The sequence below is a fragment of the Pelmatolapia mariae genome, linkage group LG5 (genome assembly GCF_036321145.2).
Source record: "Pelmatolapia mariae isolate MD_Pm_ZW linkage group LG5, Pm_UMD_F_2, whole genome shotgun sequence".
NCBI classification, from domain to species: Eukaryota; Metazoa; Chordata; class Actinopteri; order Cichliformes; family Cichlidae; genus Pelmatolapia; species Pelmatolapia mariae.
The window spans coordinates 38,474,475-38,494,661 of NC_086231.1; the positions used below are offsets into that span (position 1 = coordinate 38,474,475).

A 20,187-nucleotide genomic window follows, 5' to 3' on the forward strand; every position below is an offset into this window, starting at 1 on the left:
AGATCAGGTGACTGACCATTGAAAAATATGGTATCATTGAGGCAATTTCTTTGCCTTGATAAACTTTCAGGTTGCTTTTGCTGTGTAGGTTGAATCATTCGTCATTTGATGCACTGTGACATGCATTCTGTTGAGTTTGGCAATCTGAGGAGGTCAGTATAGCCCCGTACACTTCAGATTTCATCCTGCTATTAGCACTCACATCAGTAAATACTAGTGCAGCCGTACATGCTCATACCATTTCCAAAACCATGTTTGACAGATGATGCAGAAGATGTGATTTGGTTTGGACCGATTCTTATATAGCACTTTTCTACTCTCACGGAGCACTCGATACAACATGCCACATTCACTTTCTTCTATGATTTCAAGTGCTTACTAACTAACAGTCACACTCCAATGAATGCATTGGAAAGCAACCTGGGGTTAGCATCTTGCCCAAGGATATTTTACATGAAGAGTGGGGGGAGCCAGGGGTCAAACCACCAACCTTCCGACCTGCTCTACCTCCTGGGCTACAGCCAGCCCAACTGTAAAACCCCTTGAGTTAAAGCTAAAAAGCAGTACTTCAATCATATATTAACAGCTAGATTTAAAATCCATTGTGGTAGTGTACAGATGTGAAACTACAAAAAACTGTGTCTTTGTCCAGTACATTACATTCCTAAGTGTCAGAACTTTCTCCTCACATACTGTACAAAGTCGTGACTGATTAGACCCCACCATATCTTAAAGACCTCACTGTACCATATTGTCCCGATAGAGGACTTTGCTCTCAGACTGCAGGCTGAGTGGCTTGGTTGTTTCCTTGAGTTGCCAGTGGTAGAACGGGAGGCAAAGCTTTTAGTTTGTGTCCTTCTATTTTGGGTTCAGGAGACACACACCGTCTGTACTTTTAAGATTAAGCTTAAAACTTGATAAAGGCTATAGTCCGGCCTGGATCAGGTGACCTTTGACCATCTCTTAGTTTTACTGCTATATTCTAAGGTTCCTGCACTTCCCATGATACGATAAGCATTTCTTCTCCACTTCCCTCTCTTCAGTTGCCATCTGTCTATATGCAACAACTGCATGTCATTAATTTTTGTCTTCACTTGTAGATTGTGTTTTGTCCTGTTTGCAGTCTGTGGTCTTTTTACATTCTACTTATTCATCACCCCCCAGTGGTCACAGCAGTTTTTAAAAGAGAGGTCTTCTTCTTTACTTCTACCAGAATCCTCTGAACATTGGGCTATTCTCTCGATTGTTGCTGTGAACTTGCACAATGTATGTAATGCTAGTTATGCATTTTTTTTCTATGCTGTAAAATCGAATATTGTGTTTAATTAAAAATATTAAGTAGGCTGAACTCAATTTTTATCAATTTGTTATTAGAACTCAATTTAAGTAAGTTACCAGTACTTTTTATGCAAAAACGCTGATCAACTCAACTTATTTGAGTTGTCTTAACTTAGAAAAACTAAGCTGGAAGTTTTGCTTCTCAGTGCGGAAGGATGAAACGATGTGGTTTGAAAATGCCACGTCACTACCGTCCTCCTCCCCCGGGGATCAGTCCGCATGTTCATGGCGCATTTTTTATGGAAAATGTTGAGCAAACCTGGAGAAGCTTCAGCTCAAGATATTATTGTTGTCATTGCTGTGGATCTTTACCTGATACACTGACTTGGTGAGTAAATCTTTACTCTTATTCAAACTGATTTTGTGGCTTCTCTTAGTTTAGCACCAGGTTTATAATCTTGCTAGCTAGTTAGTGTTAGCCTAGCGTTGCTGCTGCCGCTGGGCTCATGTTACTTAAAAATTAACACCACAGCCTTAAAAACCTTATATAAAAATATGTCTGTGAAATTTTCTGTTGATTGTTTGAAATAAAAAAGTGAGATAAGAGCCCAGACAAAATTCTTCGGGAGGTGCAGCCGTTAGGCTTGGGGTGGGGTGTGGGGGATATTTTCAATCCATAGCCATAACTAACTAACTAACTAACTAACTAACTAACTAACTAACTATATATATCATGTTTAACCTGAGTAGCAAAAGACCGCAGGGGGGTTGAAAACAATATGCCAGGAGTTAGCTGTGCTCGCGGACTCTATCAAGCCTTGACCTCCCGGTCAGCTATCGCGCTGGTGGATAACAGAGCTCTCCGAAAACGTGGAAGCACTTTTGCAAATATGTGATATTTTGATAAATTAAGTAGATATTTGCGCATTACACAGCTACATTCTCGCCTGAAAATATCTTAAAAGGTTATTTTGTGACCCAGAAAGGGTAGTCTGGGGAAAAGGAGGATCGCATTTGTCGGCCGGTTGTCGGAGCCTGTGTGTACTTGTAAGCGTGGCAATGGCGGAGGAGCGCGGCTAAAAAACTTTTGAAGATTACTTTTTCTGGGTCACAAAATAAACTTTTAAGATATTTTCAGGCGAGAATGTAGCTGTGTAAAGTTCAAATATCTGCTCGATTTATCAAGACATCACATATTTGCAAAAATGCTCCGACGTTTTCGGAGACGTCCATTTGCTGTTCATGCTTTGTGGCAGCTTTTGAACATCTGTGGCATCTATTAATGTCAAATCTAGCCTTTATTTAACAAAATAAGCAAACTGCTTTTATATTTAACCACTTCTCTGTTTAATTACATTTTAAATAATAATAATAACAATAGTATTTATTTTGTTAAAAAATGTGTTTAAAAACAAGTTTTGTTGTGAAAGCTATAATCCAGATTAGTGGCCTATTAAATGGTTAAAGTCTAGGTTGGTTTTATACTTGAGAATAAAGTAATATAGCTTGTCCTTCTAAAGAATTAAGTTAAATTCCACAGTTGAATCATAAGAAACATTATGTTACATATAAACCCTGCCATATGTTAGATCTGGTCATTTTGCTTATTAGAAACTTTATATATTGGAAGCTAACTTTTTAACAAGCATGTAATGATTATATTTAAATTAGGTGGTCTTTTTTAAAACACATATCTCTTTAGGCCTAAACTGACAGTGCCAATACCACACATTCAGACACAGTAGTAGATGGTGTTTTTAATACTATACGTGTTTGTCTAATTTGGTTGTATGGGGTCTACATTGACCTTCTGTGTTGTAAGTTATAATGATTGCACAGCCATTAAGGATCAAATCAGTTTCTGAAATATGTTCTGCTTTTTCTCCCTCTGCTTGCTTCTTACTGTCTTTGAGGCCGATCGGGACCAGCACTCCTGTTGTTGGACAGAAAGACATCAACTCAGTGGTAAGTATTTTGGTTTTCCAATATATTAGCAACTGTCAGTAACATTTATATTAATCAGGCTGAACTTTCATCATACTTTAGATCAGCTGGTTTTACTTATTGTTTTATTTGTGCTTTGGTTTGGGGAAGTTGTTTCTTTACTGATCTTTTCCTGTCTTCTGTTATTAGACTTGAGATATGACTGCACTATGCTGTTGCTGATGACCACAGTTAATTCTACAGGACATGCTGTGTAAGTAAACAAACAACAACAGTTTGGTCTGCATTTCTTGAAAGATCACATCCCAAACTTAGTTTAGAGGATCTACACTGTATATAGTGAAGTCTGCAGGTTTTCTAACAGCAAAATTTGTTTTGTGCCCAAATCATTTTGCACATCATTAGAATGAAAGTTATTGGCCATGTTTGCATAGCCCTTTTTAAAATGATGCTTTCATGACATTATTGTGTGTCGGGTGGTGGTCAGGGCTATCCAGACTGACAATTGGGACACTGAATGTCACCTCTCCGGTGGGGAGGGAGCCTGAGATTGTCTAAATTGGAGTCTGTTTTATACCAAAAGCAGAAAAAAATGTTTTAAGAAGGCAATGAAGTTCGTGTTCCAAAAATTATGATTGTTTGCTTGCAGGACAGCAGGAGAGATGAGTCCTCCGTCAGTGAAGGTCAGTGAAGATGGTCGCCTGCAGGTTCAAGCTCATTGCATCTCCAACCCACATCCACTGCCACTGTACTTAAGGGAAGTTAAAGACTTTCTTCTGCACCTACATTTGGATCACTTCGATCCATGACAGTCATTCAGGCAGTAATGCCTGGACTGGAAACAAGACATCCTTAAAATAATACAACATTCCAGCTCCTGTGTTGGAATGTAAAACAAATGTGTTGTTTAAATCAGAGACTGCACTTGTGAAAGAACAATAAATATTTTATTTTGATTATATAAGTAATGTAAGTACAAAACAAACTTGTGGTAGGCCTAAACTTATTTTCTTAATCATTACATCTGAGACTTTGTTTCATTGTAAGATTATAACAGTGATGGCAACATAATTGTTTGTTGTTCAGCAGAACAGTGTCCAGTATGTTGGCTGTTATACTTTGTTGTGTTTGAAAATAAAAGTTGGGCTGATTTTAACATCATTACAAAAAGTGTTGTTAATTATTTTTAATCATATTCAGGTTACCACAAATTGTTTTTTCATTTAGTTGAACTTGAAATGTTTGTCAGTAGGTAAAAAATTAGTATTGTACAGTCAGAAATATCAAGTTATTCTTAATACTGCAGACTTGCAATGTATAAGTTGTCCTAACAGTCATCTTAAGTAAGCTTTACTTAGTTTTTTTGAGGCAACGAGTTTGCATATTTTTTTTGAGTTCTGGAAACTAAATAGGTTTTTACTCTGTACTCAAAGTGAATAAGTTGCCTTAACTTAGTCATCTTGAGTAAACTTTACTCAATTTCTTTGAGGCAACGAGTTTGCATAGACTTTGAGTTCTGGGAACTAATGAGGTTGTACAGTGTATAGCAAAAAGAGAGAAGATCATTTTCAGTTTGACTAAATCAAAATGATCTTGATCTTTATGTGTTTATAAAATGTTTTTAATTTTGAATTCGTTTTACATTGAAGCATTGCTTTATGTAATATGGTGTTTTGTATGCATACCTTTTTGCCTTCTGTTACCAGTAATAGTGCCATTTATATAGCATTTAATAACTGGGTGATAATGATTCTGTTCAAGAGATCTACAAAACACAGTGCTGGAAGAGTGACACGTTCAGGTGTTGCAATCACTTCCATGGCCACAGGTGAATGAAGGCATGCAGACTGGCTCTACATACATTTTTGAAATAATGGGTCTTTCTCAGAGACTCCAGTGTGTTAGGATGTCACCTGTGCAGCAGGGTCCAGACATAAAAAAAATGCTAAATATCCCACAATTTACTGTTAGTTGTATTATATCAAAGTGGAAGTGTTTTGGAATGACAGTAACTCAGCTTTGAAGTGGTAGGCAAGCCTAAATCCTTTTCTGTCTGGCAATCCAATGGACAAGTCTAGGTTTGGCGATTGCTAGGAGAATGGTAATTGTCTGACCGCATTGTACCAAGTATAAAGTTTGGCAGAGGGGGAACTGTGATGTGGGGTTGTTTACTAGGAATCTGTCTCGGCCCCGTAGTTCCAGTGAAAGAAACTGTTAATGCTCTGGCATACCTACACATGTAGGACAATTTCAAACTCCCAAATTTGTGGAACCAGTTTGGGGATGGCCCATTCCTGTCCCAACATGACTGCACACTAGTACACAAAGCAAGGTCCATAAAGACATGGACGAATGAGTTTGGAGTGGAAAAACTCCACAGAGTCCTGACGTCGTTCCAATAGCATACCTTTGGGATGAATTAGAGTGGAGACTGTGAGCCAAGGTCTTCTTGTCCAACATCAGTGCCTCACCTCACCTTCCAGAAGTGTGCTTCTGGAAGAATGGTCAAAAATTCCTATAAACACACTCCTAACATTGTGGAAAGCATTACCAAAAAAACTGAGGCTGATGTAGATGTAAAGGGTGGCCTGACATTATAATGAGCCCTATGGATTAAGAATGGGATGCCATTTAAATTTATATGCATGCAAAGGCAGATGAGCGAATATTTTTGGTAGTATAATCTAAGTTGCAGGTTTATCGGTCAAGCAATCATAAATGGAACAAACAGAACAGAACATGTATCATATGTTCTGTTTGTGTTTTGCATTTTATTTTATTTTTTGAAGATTAATTTTTAAGCACCTTTTTAATTTTAATTTGCACACTTTATTTCACACCCTAAAAACTACATGTAGCATTGAGGTAAACTGCAGAAATTCTAGGGTTTGTAAGGGAAAGCACAGGGGATATTGTGTCATCTAAAAAAATAATGTTTAGATAGATGGCCTCACGTTATCTTACAGTGATAAGTGATAAGATAATGTGAAGGAGTGAGCACTAACTGATTGCACAAGCAAGGAAAATCTCTTTTTGTTTTTTTGAAAATAAAGGGTATATTTTGTTGTTTCAAAACACTTTATGAAATAAAAATGAAATCTGAAAACAGTAAAGAATGATTTGTTGACAATGAAAATTCATGCAGCAGGTGGGGGTCCAGAATCACCTGTATTTTTTGGCCAAGATTCTCAGAAGTTCCTTTCCACTCATTGAAAGTTTGTTAGTGGTTTATCACTTGTTCCAGCACACGCAAACGTCATACCATTGTAAATCTGTTTATTGCACAGGATACTGTGTATTCATTCACGCCTATTTCCAAATCACCTAAATGTTAATTATGGCACTAACTGTGAAACATTTTCATGATGAAAGGTCATGGCCAGTCTTCAACAAAGGAGAGATGTAAAATAATCAACGCGGTTAATCTTAGAAGATGGGCACTTCTATATTGTTATTTCATGATGTTTCTCAGTTTATGATCATCTTTTTTATTATTGTCCCATAGCTGACAAACATTGAGTGATTATTATTTTTCATACTTCATCTATTATGTTTAGGTATCAGTCATTGGAGTCATTCACTTCATCACAAAATGCACCCATATGATCGATGTACTTTATATTATGATATAATTGTGCTTTATTTGCTTTAATTTTTTAATTTATCGGTTACAACTGAAAACTAATGATTTTCCATGACAACTGACATGTAATTTTCATCTTATTATTATAATAAAGACACAAAGCTGACATACAGATGTTGAATACTTGGGTCTACGAAACTTCACACATTAAAAAAAAGAAGGCTTCTTTTCAGGAATCAAACCACCAACCATCAACCAGACTTTATTATTGAAACAATTATAAGGTCATCCACTTTAACAACCTCCAACCCAACTAAAAGAAGAGGGGTTAAGTAAAAACAAGAGTTTTTTGAGAATAAATTCAAACCTTTATTATTAGTATAGTCATAAACCAGGAAGAAATTATTTTCTATATTGTATTATGAGAATAAAATGTTGAAATGAATGAATAGAAAAAACATAAAGGAATAAATACTTCCTCCAATGATTCATTTTAAGACTGACTTTAATCTGGAACATGACAGCAACAATATGATATGTATCCAAAACAAAAATTCTATCAGGTATCATATCATCCTATATTTAATTAATGAATAACCATGAAACCAATTGAGCGTTTCCTTGGCTGTGTGTGGGATCACTGTCTTGCTGAAACGTCCACCCTCATTTCATCTTCATTATCCTGGTAGATGGAAGCAAATTTTTATCAAAAATGTTTCAATACACTTTTCCATTCACCCTTTCTTCAGTTTAAGTGTCCCACTGCCGTGTGCTGAAAAACAGCCCCACACCACGATGTTCCCACCTCCAAATTTCACTGTTCTTATGGAGTTTCTGGGGTGATATGCAGTGTTTTTTGACACCCAAACATCGTGTGTATTATGGCATTCAAAAGGTTGTTCAGCAAAGTTTAAATGTACTTCAACATGCTTTTTCTTCAACACTGGAGTCTTACGCAGTGAGCATACCAGCCATGGCGGTGGAGTGAGTAACTTATTGTTTTCTTTGGAACAATTGTACCTGCTGATTCAGTGTCTTTCTATAGCTTTCCACAAGTGGTCCTTGGCTCTTGGAAAACTCTTCTAATATTTCTTTTCATTCCTCTGTCTGAAATCTTGCATGGAGCAGGTGGTCATAACCCTAATCCACTTTACAGTAAAATGATGTTCTTTCCACTTCTGGATTATGGCCCCAACAGTGCTCACTGGAACCTTCAGTAGCCTAGAAATTCTTCTGTAACCAGTGCTATCAGTATGTCCTCAGAGAGCTCATTGGTTTTATCTATCATGAGGTGTTTCTTATAGGTTATAGGCCATCAGTTGGGACTGAACCAGCTAATTACTAATTCTTGACAGAATTGCTTTCTAGTTACAGATAGATTTCTGCGAGTGTCATGACTGTTTTCTTGCAACTTCCTTTCTGTGTGTGTTCAATACTTTTTCCCCTGTATTATTTCTTATTATTTTGCATAATTTACGGACATCTATGGTTTGATTTCTTTGCGTATGTGGATTGGATGGGTTGTTAGCGAATGAATTCTGATAAGAATTTCATGTCAGTAGCACCTTTAGAAATATATTTATTTAGAAAATTGGTGACATGTTCTATACTTACTTTACCCCCTGTATGTAATATACTATATAATGATATGATATGTGACCGGTGGCCCAAGGTACACCAGGGTCATATACGTGCCACATTGAGTAAATTATTGCCTACATATAGCTAAGACTAAGCAATCTCTTATCAGAGCATGTCCTAATAATCAGTACACTTATGACCTGGATTTACGAAAGACTGCTATATTGTCTTTGTGTTCGTAGAACAATCAGGTGTATAAAAGGCCAAACTTTGTTGCAGCTGTTTGGGTCTTTCTTCTGGTTTGATGGTAAATGAACAAGGGACACAGCCCCTAGGAATTATTCTCTCTTAATCGCGGTTTCTTTTTATTGGTGGTATGTAGGTAGGTGGGAGATTGTAGATTTTATAGAGTTGCTTGATTTGTAGAACTGACATCATTTTTTTCTCTTAGAGTCATCAAGTGAAATATTAAGAAGTGACTCTAAGATGGCCAGGCTCACAGTTGCAGCAGGTATTTTGGGAACTTATTGCATGCATGCAATATAAATGTAAACACTGACATTTATTTTATCATGCTTTTGCCTACATTCTAATGTTTCTTAGGTTTGTGTCTGGTGATGAGCCAGCTGGGTAAGTTATGGGGGTTTTTTTGCTTTTTTTTTTAAAGAAAATAAATTTTGATCATTACTTGTGTATCGCTACTGGGACCTGTGATTCTTTTATATTTCTATGCTCCAACACAGGAGCTACCAGCAGGATGGAGTGCTACTTCACCAACTGATCCCAGTACAGGCCTGGAGATGGAAAGTTCCTGCCACAAAATGTGGACCCTTTCCTATGCACCACCCTCATCTATGCATTCTCCATCATCAACTACAACAATGAGCTGGTTACCTACGAGTGGAATGACGACGTCCTCTACAAGTCTTTCAATGATCTGAAGACCAAGTAAGTGGATATTATCCTATAGGTCAGAGGTAAAGCAAAACACAATACCTCTTGAGCGTATCGTGTCTTTAAGAGTTGTCCACTAAGATATTACAGTTTCTTTAATGATATTACAAGTTTTCTGCTGTTTCCAGGAATCCTCACCTGAAGACTCTCTTGGCCGTTGGTGGATGGAACTTTGGGTCAACACAGTAAGAAATACTTTAACCTCCTAAGACCCGAACTCTTCCACAGCATGCATTTTTAATTTCTCTTTGATATTTGGGCTGATTGGGGCCCAATGAACGTAAAAACAAAGAATTACCAGATTTTTTTTTACCCTATTTTTGTTTTTAAGAAAAATAAGAGCCAGGATATTCGTTTAAAATTTTGATAGAACAGTAGCAGTATAATGTCCTCGTAAGTGGATATCAGGCCCTTGTAAAGCAAATTGAGTATTTTGGTCTAAATAACCCAAAATGTGATGTCTACATATCCTAGGAGGTTAAAGAAAGAATATTATTTTACATTAGGACAATGGTAGGTAGCTAACCAAATATTGTGTGTAAACCATCAGTCTGAATCAAATCAAAATCAAAAAGAAGTTTCCATTATTAAACACAGCAAACATTAATCACAATTCTCCTGTTAAATACATAAAGCAGTAAGCAGATTTTACTATAAAGATCAAATATTAACTTGGTTTTTTATTTATTTATTTATTTGCAGGTTCTCCATCATGGTTTCTACTGCAGCTAATCGTCAGAAGTTCATCCAGTCTACTATCAGATTTCTGAGGACTCATGGATTTGACGGTCTGGATTTGGACTGGGAGTACCCTGGATCCCGTGGAAGCCCTCCTGAGGACAAACAGAGGTTTACTCTGCTCTGCAGGGTGGGTATAGATCTCCATTTTTTAAAATCTACATCTCATTGATGTTGTTTCGTTTGCATCATACTTGAATGGTAAATGGTAAATGGACTGATTCCACTAACCTTCCAATCAGTAGATGATCTGCTATACCTCCTAAACTACAGCCACCCCATGGACTCCATTCTTACACTGTTATGTGGTGCACTTTTATAGGAACTTGTTGCTGCCTATGCAGCTGAAGCCCAAGCTACCGGCAATCCCCAGCTCATGCTAACTGCTGCCGTTGCTGCTGGAAAAGGAACCATTGATGCTGGATATGAGATCGCTGAGATAGCCAAGTGAGGGTCCTGCTTTGTAAGATGGAAGTAACCATCTTACTTCCACTACTACTTTTAGAAATCTGACAGTTGTGCAATGTAAGCATGCAAATCACTGTTTATGTTTATTTCCTTATTGCAGAGAATTAGATTTCATCAATGTGATGACCTACGACTTCCATGGAACTTGGGAGCAATTCACTGGACACAACAGCCCTCTGTACCGTGGATCTCAGGATTTTGGTGACCTTATCTATTTCAACATTGTAAGTAAACAGTTAAAACTGAAATAAGATTAATTTAAGAGGTAACTGTAACTTTAACAGGTAACTTCTTATGAACACAAACTTCAAATTTTTTAACTTTTATAGGACTTTGCCATGAAATATTGGAGAGACAATGGCACCCCACTGGAGAAGCTGAGGATGGGATTTGCATCGTATGGTCGTACCTTCCCGTCTGACATCATCAAACACTGGTGTTGGTGCTCCAGCTAGTGGCCCAGCATCAGCTGGTCCATACACCCGTGAAGCTGGATTCTGGTCTTATTATGAGGTACATTTCTTAAGGCTGGAATTTAATCATTACCTCATGATGTGTACTATCAGTTGCTTTGATATCTAATGATATTTGTAAAACGACAGATGTTAACCATGTAGTCTGTGCTGTAGATCTGTACCTTCGTGAAAGGCACCACCATTAACTGGATTGAAGACCAGAAAGTCCCCTATGCTTTCAAAAACAATGAGTGGGTAGGATTTGACAACAAGGAGAGCTATGAAACCAAGGTAAGTGCGAAAGCTTGTATCATTTCTTTATGTTTAACACATTTATGTATGTACAAGGTAGTGATATCAATGTCTGTTTAATTTTTCCCCAATAGGTACGTTACCTGAAAGATCAGCAGTTTGGCGGGGCCTTTGTGTGGGCTCTTGATTTGGATGACTTTGCAGGAAAATTCTGTGGGGAGGGTCCCCATCCTCTGCTCTCCCATCTGCACAACCTTCTTGAAATTGGTATGCCCAAAGCAGATTTATATAGATGAATTCTTTTAGTCTTTATATATTCAATAAATTAGTGTGGAACTGTTATCATATGAACCTCTGTAATGTAGATAAGATGTTACTACAACAGTCAATAAAAATACAAATATGTTCGATACAGTTTTAGTAAATGTAAATGTTCTTCATGTAGCGATTGGAGTAATGAAGAATTCATGTTAATAGGTCAAAGGTGGGTAGGGTTAGGGTGACGTTGTGTTTTAGCCAGTTACGCATTAAGGGATTCATGCTTATTGATACACATGAATGAAAAACCACCAGTAACATTTATTTCCTTTGATCTGTACTGTCAAGAGCTTCCCCCACTACCCTCAACCACCACCCCAAAACCTGAAGCGAGCACCGCTTCTCCACCCAGCACCACCACCACTACTACCCATGCCCCAGGAACTGGATTCTGCAATGGGAAACCTGATGGTTTATATCCCCACCCAGATGACAAAGCCAGCTTCTACATGTGTTCTGGTGGCAACACCTACGTGAGGCAGTGTGGAGCTGGATCTGTCTTTGATGACAATTGCAAATGCTGTAACTGGCCTTGAGCCAGGAGCAGAGGCATTGTGTATTACATCTGGTGCAAACATCATCTATTAAAGGGACTAAAGTGTATCAGTGTATCCTCTATGTACACATTCATTCACCTATATAACTCGGGTCCTTGGATAGATAGATAGAGTTGCCATAAACAGGGTATAACTCGCGTCATCAAAAATGAAGGTCTCAGTTCAGACATCATCAGCCTAATAGTGATTTTGTCTCGTACAAAAAGCAAATAAAACAAAAATAATGTCACAGTAGTCACCTCAGCTTTGAATAAAGTGTTAATTACTGCTTGGAGTTTCTAACCTTGCAAAATACACTATATTGCCAAAATTCTTTTCTTTTCTGCTTTCACATGCATAGAGGTTTAATACAATGTTGACCCACCCTTTGCAGCTATAAAATCTTCAACCCTTCTGGGAGTGTTAGTAGTGTATTTATGGTAACTTTTCACTATTTCTCTCGAAGCACATTTGTGAGGTCAGACACTGTGGGATAAGAAGCTCTGCTCTAATTCAACCGAAAACTGTTCTATCGGGTTGTGGTCAGGACTCTTTGTAGTTCAGTAGGATTCTTCCACACGAAATGTGCTCATCCATGTCTTTATGAACCTTACTTGGTTCACTGGTGCAAAGTCATGTTGAAACAGGAAGGTACGGTGGCCATGAGAGGCCAAATGGACTGCAACTTTAGAAAACACCAGCAAATAGAAAAACGCTGGAAAAGGACACATAAACACCAAAACATGCTAAGCATTGCTCCGGGAGACACTTAAAAGAAGTGGAGAATTTTTCAGATTTGTGAGGAATGAAAATACTATAGATATAGGTTTGCTATTAGATGTTAACTATTAGCCTGAAAATCTGTCATCTGTTGAAACACACATGAGGGTTTGTTTGACTGCTGTTTTGCTTTAGGTAAAATAAACAACTAAACTCAGACAACTTGAGTTTTTCAGAGCAAGATGTATTGTCCATTCTGTGGGTTTAAGTTTGAAAACAAATTTCACTGTTCATGTGGAAAAAACAGCTTTGTACTGGCTAAAGCTGCTGCCACAGCAGCAGACCTCAAATACTCAAGAGGTAATACTTTCTGCACCGGCTGTTATCTTTTAAGTCCAACTAGTTTTGTAAGAAAATAAAATGAAGAGGGCAAGACTTGTTCACATGTTTGGTGTTTGAACTTTTCAGATCTGTATTCATGTATAACCAAATAGTGTCATAAATGAAAGAATTTGTTTGTAGTTGGGAAATTATAGACATCCGGTGTGATATGACTGATAAATATACATTTCTGAAAGCAAAAACATGTTTGTGGTGGATCTGACTGGGAAGAGGTGGTGTTTTATGTATACTATATTCATATGTTTTTCCAGTATTAACTTTATCATGTTTGCTTTTGAGTTATATACAAAGATAAACTAATGAAGAGCCTCTTACTATCTCCCTCTCATTCCCTCCTTTCAGCCAAAGTCATTTGTTCAGCTACCCTGAAGGTAAAGAGCCTGAAAGGAGGATGCTCTCAAAATCCAAAAAAGAAATCAAAAGAAAAACAGTGAAGGTATTATTAAAAAAGATTTGATATTAAAAAAGATTTGAAAACTTTTATTTTGTTGTCTGACAACAGGTTTTCAACCTGTGACCACCATCTTTTTTCTAATATGTAATCTATATTTTTGCTGGGATGATGAACAAAACAAAGACTGACATGAGACCCATAAGAGGGAAAGCACTACCATTAAATGTTGAACCAAGCTGGTCATCTGAGAAGCTCTTGGGTGCTGCCATTAAAAAACTGAAAGACTCAACCATAAAATCAACCATGATATGGATATGGAAGATGTAGAATACATCCTGCTCTATCCTGTTCTAAAAAAAATCCAGGATCACCCTATATGACTGAACTCTACATAGAGGCCATTGGAAAGACTTACCAAAGAATTACAGTATTTGTTTGCATCCTAGAGGATTTCTTGTCAGAAAGGGAGTATTAAATAGACTTGACATTAGGCTTTGTTTTTTGTTTTTATTGTTAAAGATTTTTGTGATTAGTACCTTGAAGATTTAACTAAAGTTTGCTTTCACCAAGTGTGTTGAACAATATACAGTTACACTTAACTTTAAAGCATGAGGCAACTGTGTTGAATATGTGCAAGATGCTTACATAAATTCAAGAGATAGCCAATCCTTTTTTTTCAGTGCACAGTCCAGGATGAGAATATCGATGAATACATCAAGAAGATGGCCCCAACTGACTGTGTGCTCAGTGAATAACTCAGGTAGCAGAAACCCAAGAAAAAGAAGGAAGAGGAGGAACCATCATGGAAGGACAGGCCCCTGCACGGCATGTACCACCGGCAGATAGAGGAGGTGGCTGACATGCAGAAGTCCTACCAGTGGCTGGACAAAGCTGGACTGAAAGAAAGCACAGAGGCACTAATCATGGCAGCACAAGAACAAGCTCTGAGTACAAGATCCATAGAGGCTGGGGTCTATCACACCAGGCAAGACACCGGGCTGTGTAAAGATGCCCCTGAGACAATCCAGCACATAACAGCAGGGTGCAAGATGCTAGCAGGCAGGGCATACATGGAACGCCATAGTGTACAGGAACATATGTGCGGTGTAGTCCCGAGGTCAAAATGGAAGCGCCCCCCAAGGGTGATGGAGAATAGCCAAGCTATGATCCTGTAGGACTTCCAGATACAGACGGACAAAATGGTGATGGCTAACCAACCAGACATAGTAATGGTGGACAAGCTGAGGAAAACGGCCGTAGCAATACCAAATGACAGCAACATCAGGAAGAAGGAACACGAGGGTTCTCTCAGAAAAACACTATAGCATGCTCCAAACACCAGGCTACTATTCATAAGGACACTAGAGGATAAGAAAAGTTGTAACTGATTACATTCAGTGGTACTTTATCTAGCGAAACCATCTTCCCATCCAAAGGTATAAAATTCAAACTATTCTTTGCCCATTTGATAAAATCTTTTTATAAGATTATATGGTTATTCTTTTATTCTAATGAACTTTCTATTTTGTTCAAGATCTACTCCACTTCCAATAAAGAAGGAAAACAAATATTATAAATGCAAAAACTTTTTCAGGGGGACTTTTTGTATCAGGATGAGTGTCTTAGGTAGATAACAATGGTGCTTAATTTCTTAACAGAGTGTTTTGCCATTGTCACTTGCTTGCTTGTTGAGAGGCAGATTAAGCTGTAGGGTAAGGCAACACAACCTTGAGCAATAACAACTAATCAGTTTTTTTAATGACACTGTTTCATAGGTTCAGAGAAGGTCTAGCAACACTGGATTTTGTTAACGCCCTGCAACATCATCCCTCACTCTTCTTCTCATTCATGTGCTATACTGAGACCAGGCTGACAGCTGATGCTCTGCAGAACATCTTCCATGTGCAATTCCGTCCACTTGGCAGCAGCAGGTGTCAAGAGGAGCCAAGAGTACAAAGCTACTGGCAAGACTATCTGCTTTCTGTAGAAGGTATTAAATTTGATGGAAGTGCAAAACTAAGTATATTTATCTTGTGAACAAAGTGTAATTGCACACTTTTGTCAGTTTATTCTGATTATAAATAACTCTTTCCACCCCTTTTTAGATCCTCAGAGAGAAATATGTCTCTAGAAGGCATCCTTATGTTTGCAACTGGACTGAGGGAAATTCCTCCAGCAGCAATTCAGCTGAAGCCACAGCTTCTTTATCAGACCATCTCACACTTGACTGTAGCAGAAGTTTGTGCAAATACAGTTCCAATCAAAAGTTTAAGACCACTTGAAAAAAGGGCAGGTTCAACATGCAACAAGAAGAAATGGGAGTGCGACAATTTTTTGAGCATGCACTTTATTGAAAACAACGCTTAAACTGAAACATGGTGTTTTACAGCTGATCAAAAGTTTAGGACCACACCTCCAAAAAAACTGTAACCCCCTAAGACAGAAATCAAAGTTCCAGACATGAACTCAGTAATGAGTAGCTCCGCCATCATTGTTGATCACTTCAAAACCGTTTCCATGAGGTGAGTGGGAACATTTCTCCAAGTGGTGAAGACGGCCACACGAAGGGCGTCTACTGTCCGGATCTGCTGTCCATTTTTGTAAACTTTCCTTGCCATCCATTGCCAAAGGTTCTCAATTGGACTTAGGTCAGGGGAACACGCAGGATGGTCTAAAAGAGTGATTATTCTCCTGGAAGAAGTCCCTTGTCCTGCGGGCATTGTGTGCTGTAGCGCTGTCCTGTTGATAAACCCAGTTGTTACCATACAGAAGTGGGCCCTCAGTCATGAGGGACGCTCTCTGCAACATGTGGATATAGCCAGTAGCTGTTTGACACAGCTGCACCTCCTGAAGCTCCATTGCTCCACTGAAGGAAAAAGCACCCCAGACCATCATGCGCCCCCTCCACTGTGGTGTGTAGAAAACATATCAGGTGGAATCTGCTTGTCATGCCAGTAACGTTGGAAACCATCAGGACCATTAAGGTTACATTTTTTCTCAGAGAATAAAACTTTCTTCCACCTTTCAATTTTCTGTGCTTGGTGCTCTCTTGCAAAGTCCAAATGGTCAGTTATGTGGAGTTCAAGGAGACGAAAGAGATGAAGATTGTTTTTGTTTTAGAACACCTTCAGTCTTAGATGCCGTCTGATGGGTATGGGGCTTCAGTCGGCACCACCAAAATGCTAAAGAGGATCAAGGACAAAGGAGGACTAGATCTGCCTAACTTTCAACACTACTTCTTAGCAACTATGCTACAATTCATCTCAGGATGTTTAAAACACGGTCTCTTAGATGAACCTTGGCTAGATGCAGAACAGGCACAATGCAATAATCTAGAGATTTCAGACCATTTATAAGCTCAAACATCAAACAACATGAATGCTTTAAAAGCATCAACATCAGCTGTTCTCTGACAGCACGGTGGGAGTTTCTAAAAATGTCTTCATTAATCCCATGCAAATGTACACCTATCTGGACTAACCCTGACATACTACAGAACAATGATATGATTAACTTCCCAGATTGGGGTTGAAAAGGAATTAAATACTTTGAATATATATTAGAAAGAACAGACTTTATTCCGTTTGACAGACTAGTTATACAGCAAAACTTCTGGTCTCAGAAATGCTCAAAAACCTTTAAATTGATTAGATAGCCCAGCCTACAATTAATACACTAAAAATACTACATAGAGTGCACTATACAGATCAATGGATGTTCAAGATGGGTGATGTTCGTCTTCTAACAACTGCTCACACTTTGGTTCTGTCCACCAGAGCTGGACTGGGACAAAAAATCAGCCTGGGCATTTTGACTAGAGACTGGCGCGACATCCGCTGGTTTCCTCTTTCTGGTGCAAAGTGTGCGATAAACAAACAAGAGAGAAAAACCGATCAGCTGATCATTGATCACTTTCATGATTGAAGTAGCAACAGGACAGGGAGGGGGAGAGAATGAGAGGAGAAGAGGCAGCTGCAGCGTAACAACACAGAATAACTCCAGCTTTGTGTCTTTTTCCATTCTATAGCTGAAGTACGGGACAAACTGTGCTCCTTTTCAGCTCAATACGAAAGGCGTAATATTTTCTCTGACTACGTCTCTGAATTCCGTTTTTTACGGGACGGTTGGCAACTCTACTAACTAACCTTATGAATAAAATAAAGGTCACTATCAGTAACATCATAGCACCCACCCAGCTGTATAGAAACTCCATCATGCTAGCTAGTACGCAGTACGAGTTATTGTAACTGACTGTAAAAAGTCAGCATAACGAAAATAAACTACACCTTGATTATATCTGACCCAGATAGACTGCAGGTCATAACTTCTTACCTGAAGTTCAGTTCACCTGACACTTGGACCTGCGGCCGCCTCGAGTCTCTGCTCCTCCTGCCTCCCCTTTCCGTCATCCACCTGCTGGCCTCTGTGGAAGCTCCGCCATAGCCACCACCAAACAGCTGAGTTATTTTTACACATCGGCCAGCATCTGGCCAATCCATCACCTTTCATTGTTTATACTGTTACAAAAGACCCCCAAAAAAACTGGCCCATAAAAACGAAAAATCACCATCGGCCCACCAGGCAAATGCCCAGTATGCCCAATGGCCAGTCCAGCTATGCTGTCCAGCAGTTCAGAGGTTTTTCCCCTGGATATGTTAAGACTTCTCAAAGTGTATGAAATGTAACGTTTCAGCCTCCACGTCAGTTTGCTTGTTGGGCAACTTGGATGACATCACTATAGAGACGAACGCAGCCCACATGGTTCTCACTGCCCTATGCATTGCCAAGAAAACTGTTCTTACCAATTTAGAGACCGTCTGATAGAACATATTAGTCTTGATACAACCTCTGCTGCCATGTTAGATCAAGCCCTCTAGGCTCCGTTGATCAGCTCCATCACCTAGTCGGGGTGGGAGGTCGAGGTTTTGTCCCACCTTCGTCAGTGTAGTTGGGAGGGCCTCTAGTCTCGTCAATGCCTGCTTCATGTCCCGGGGGACAGGGCTATGGCTCCCTATACCCTACCCTACCTACTATTAGACAGTTAAATGGAGAAACCTTGTGAATACAAGTGCACACACCTGTGTACAAACAGGTACTCACAGACACACACGTTCTTGGTTGGCTGTTGCCTCTAAACACATCGCGTGTTGACGGTCAATATTTATTCTTTACTTATGCTTATGTTGGTTGTTGTTGTTGCTGTGGTTTCCCTGCTGTGTTGCTCTGTTATTGCTTTTCTTTCCCCAGCAGGTGATTAAACAGATTTTTAGGTTGTTTTTTTTTCTTTTTCTCTCTTCTCCTCTAATCCCCTCTAATTCCCTCTCTTTCTGTTGAGCCTCCAAAAGTTGATTCTGTTCATCTGGACGTAGTGTTTTGTGGGAGAAACGTTTCGTCACTCATCAAAGTGACTTCTTCAGTCTCAGCTGACTGCAGGTTTCAATCTTATAAACAGTACATTTGCATAATGACTGAAACCAGCCCACTGAAGGAACAATGGGCTGGGAGGTCAGTTCCTTAATCTTAATTATGCAAATTCTCATGACCATTGATCAACAACCACTGATCAAAGCCCACTGATCAAAACCCACTGATCAATGGCCATGAGTCCCATTCACAGAGAGTTGGGGAATGGCTGCACAGCATTGTAAGATGGTGACAGATGTACCCTTAGGCCCCCTCCTCAATTCAGAGATGGTCTTTCCCTTTTCACGTAAATGGCCTCCTTGACTCCGCCCTCAAACCAGCGTTCCTCCCTGTCCAAGATGTGTACATCCTCATCCTTGAAAGAGTGTCCACTGGCCTGTAGGTGTAAATAGACTGCAGAGTCCTGGCCTGACAAGGTAGCTCTTCTGTGTTGTGCCATCCTCTTAGCCAGAGGTTGTTTCGTTTCCCCGATGTATAAATCCTGGCAATCCTCCTGCACTTAACAGCGTACACTATGTTACTCTGTTTGTGTCGGGGGACCCGATCCTTGGGGTGGACCAGTTTTTGGCGCAGCGTGTTTTGGGGTTTAAAAGCCACAGAGACCCGGTGTTTAGAGAAAATGCGTCTCAACTGCTCCGATACTCCTGACACATATGGGATCACTACAGGTTTTCGCTTGGGCAGCGGTTGTCCTTCTCTCCTGGATCGGCTGGAGCTTTCTTTTGGCGCCTTCCCAGCTTTGACAAAAGTCCAGCTGGGATAACCACATTTACTCAGGGCCTTCTTGATGTGCTGTTCTTCTGCCTCCCTGGCTGCTGTGTCTGTGGGGACGGTGTTCGCTCTGTGTTGTAGCGTCCTGATGACACCCAGTTTGTGCTCCAGTGGATGATGAGAGTCAAACCTTAGATACTGATCCGTATGTGAAGGTTTACGGTACACGTCAGCTTTTAGATGTCCCCCATTACTGATGGAAATCTCACAGTCTAAGAAGGCTAACCTGCCACTTTTCATATCCTCCCTGGTGAATTTGATGTGTCGGTCCACCGAGTTAATGTGATCCGTGAAATGTAGTACATCCTGAGATTTGATTTTCACCCAGGTGTCATCCACATACCTGAACCAATGGCTTGGTAGTGTTCC

General features: G+C 39.4%; 1 pseudogene; it reads left to right on the forward strand.

Annotated features, from left to right (window-relative positions):
- The first annotated feature begins 8,872 nt into the window (after positions 1 to 8,872).
- LOC134627292 (acidic mammalian chitinase-like) lies at positions 8,873 to 12,107 on the forward strand (annotated as a pseudogene).
- Positions 12,108 to 20,187: the final 8,080 nt, after the last annotated feature.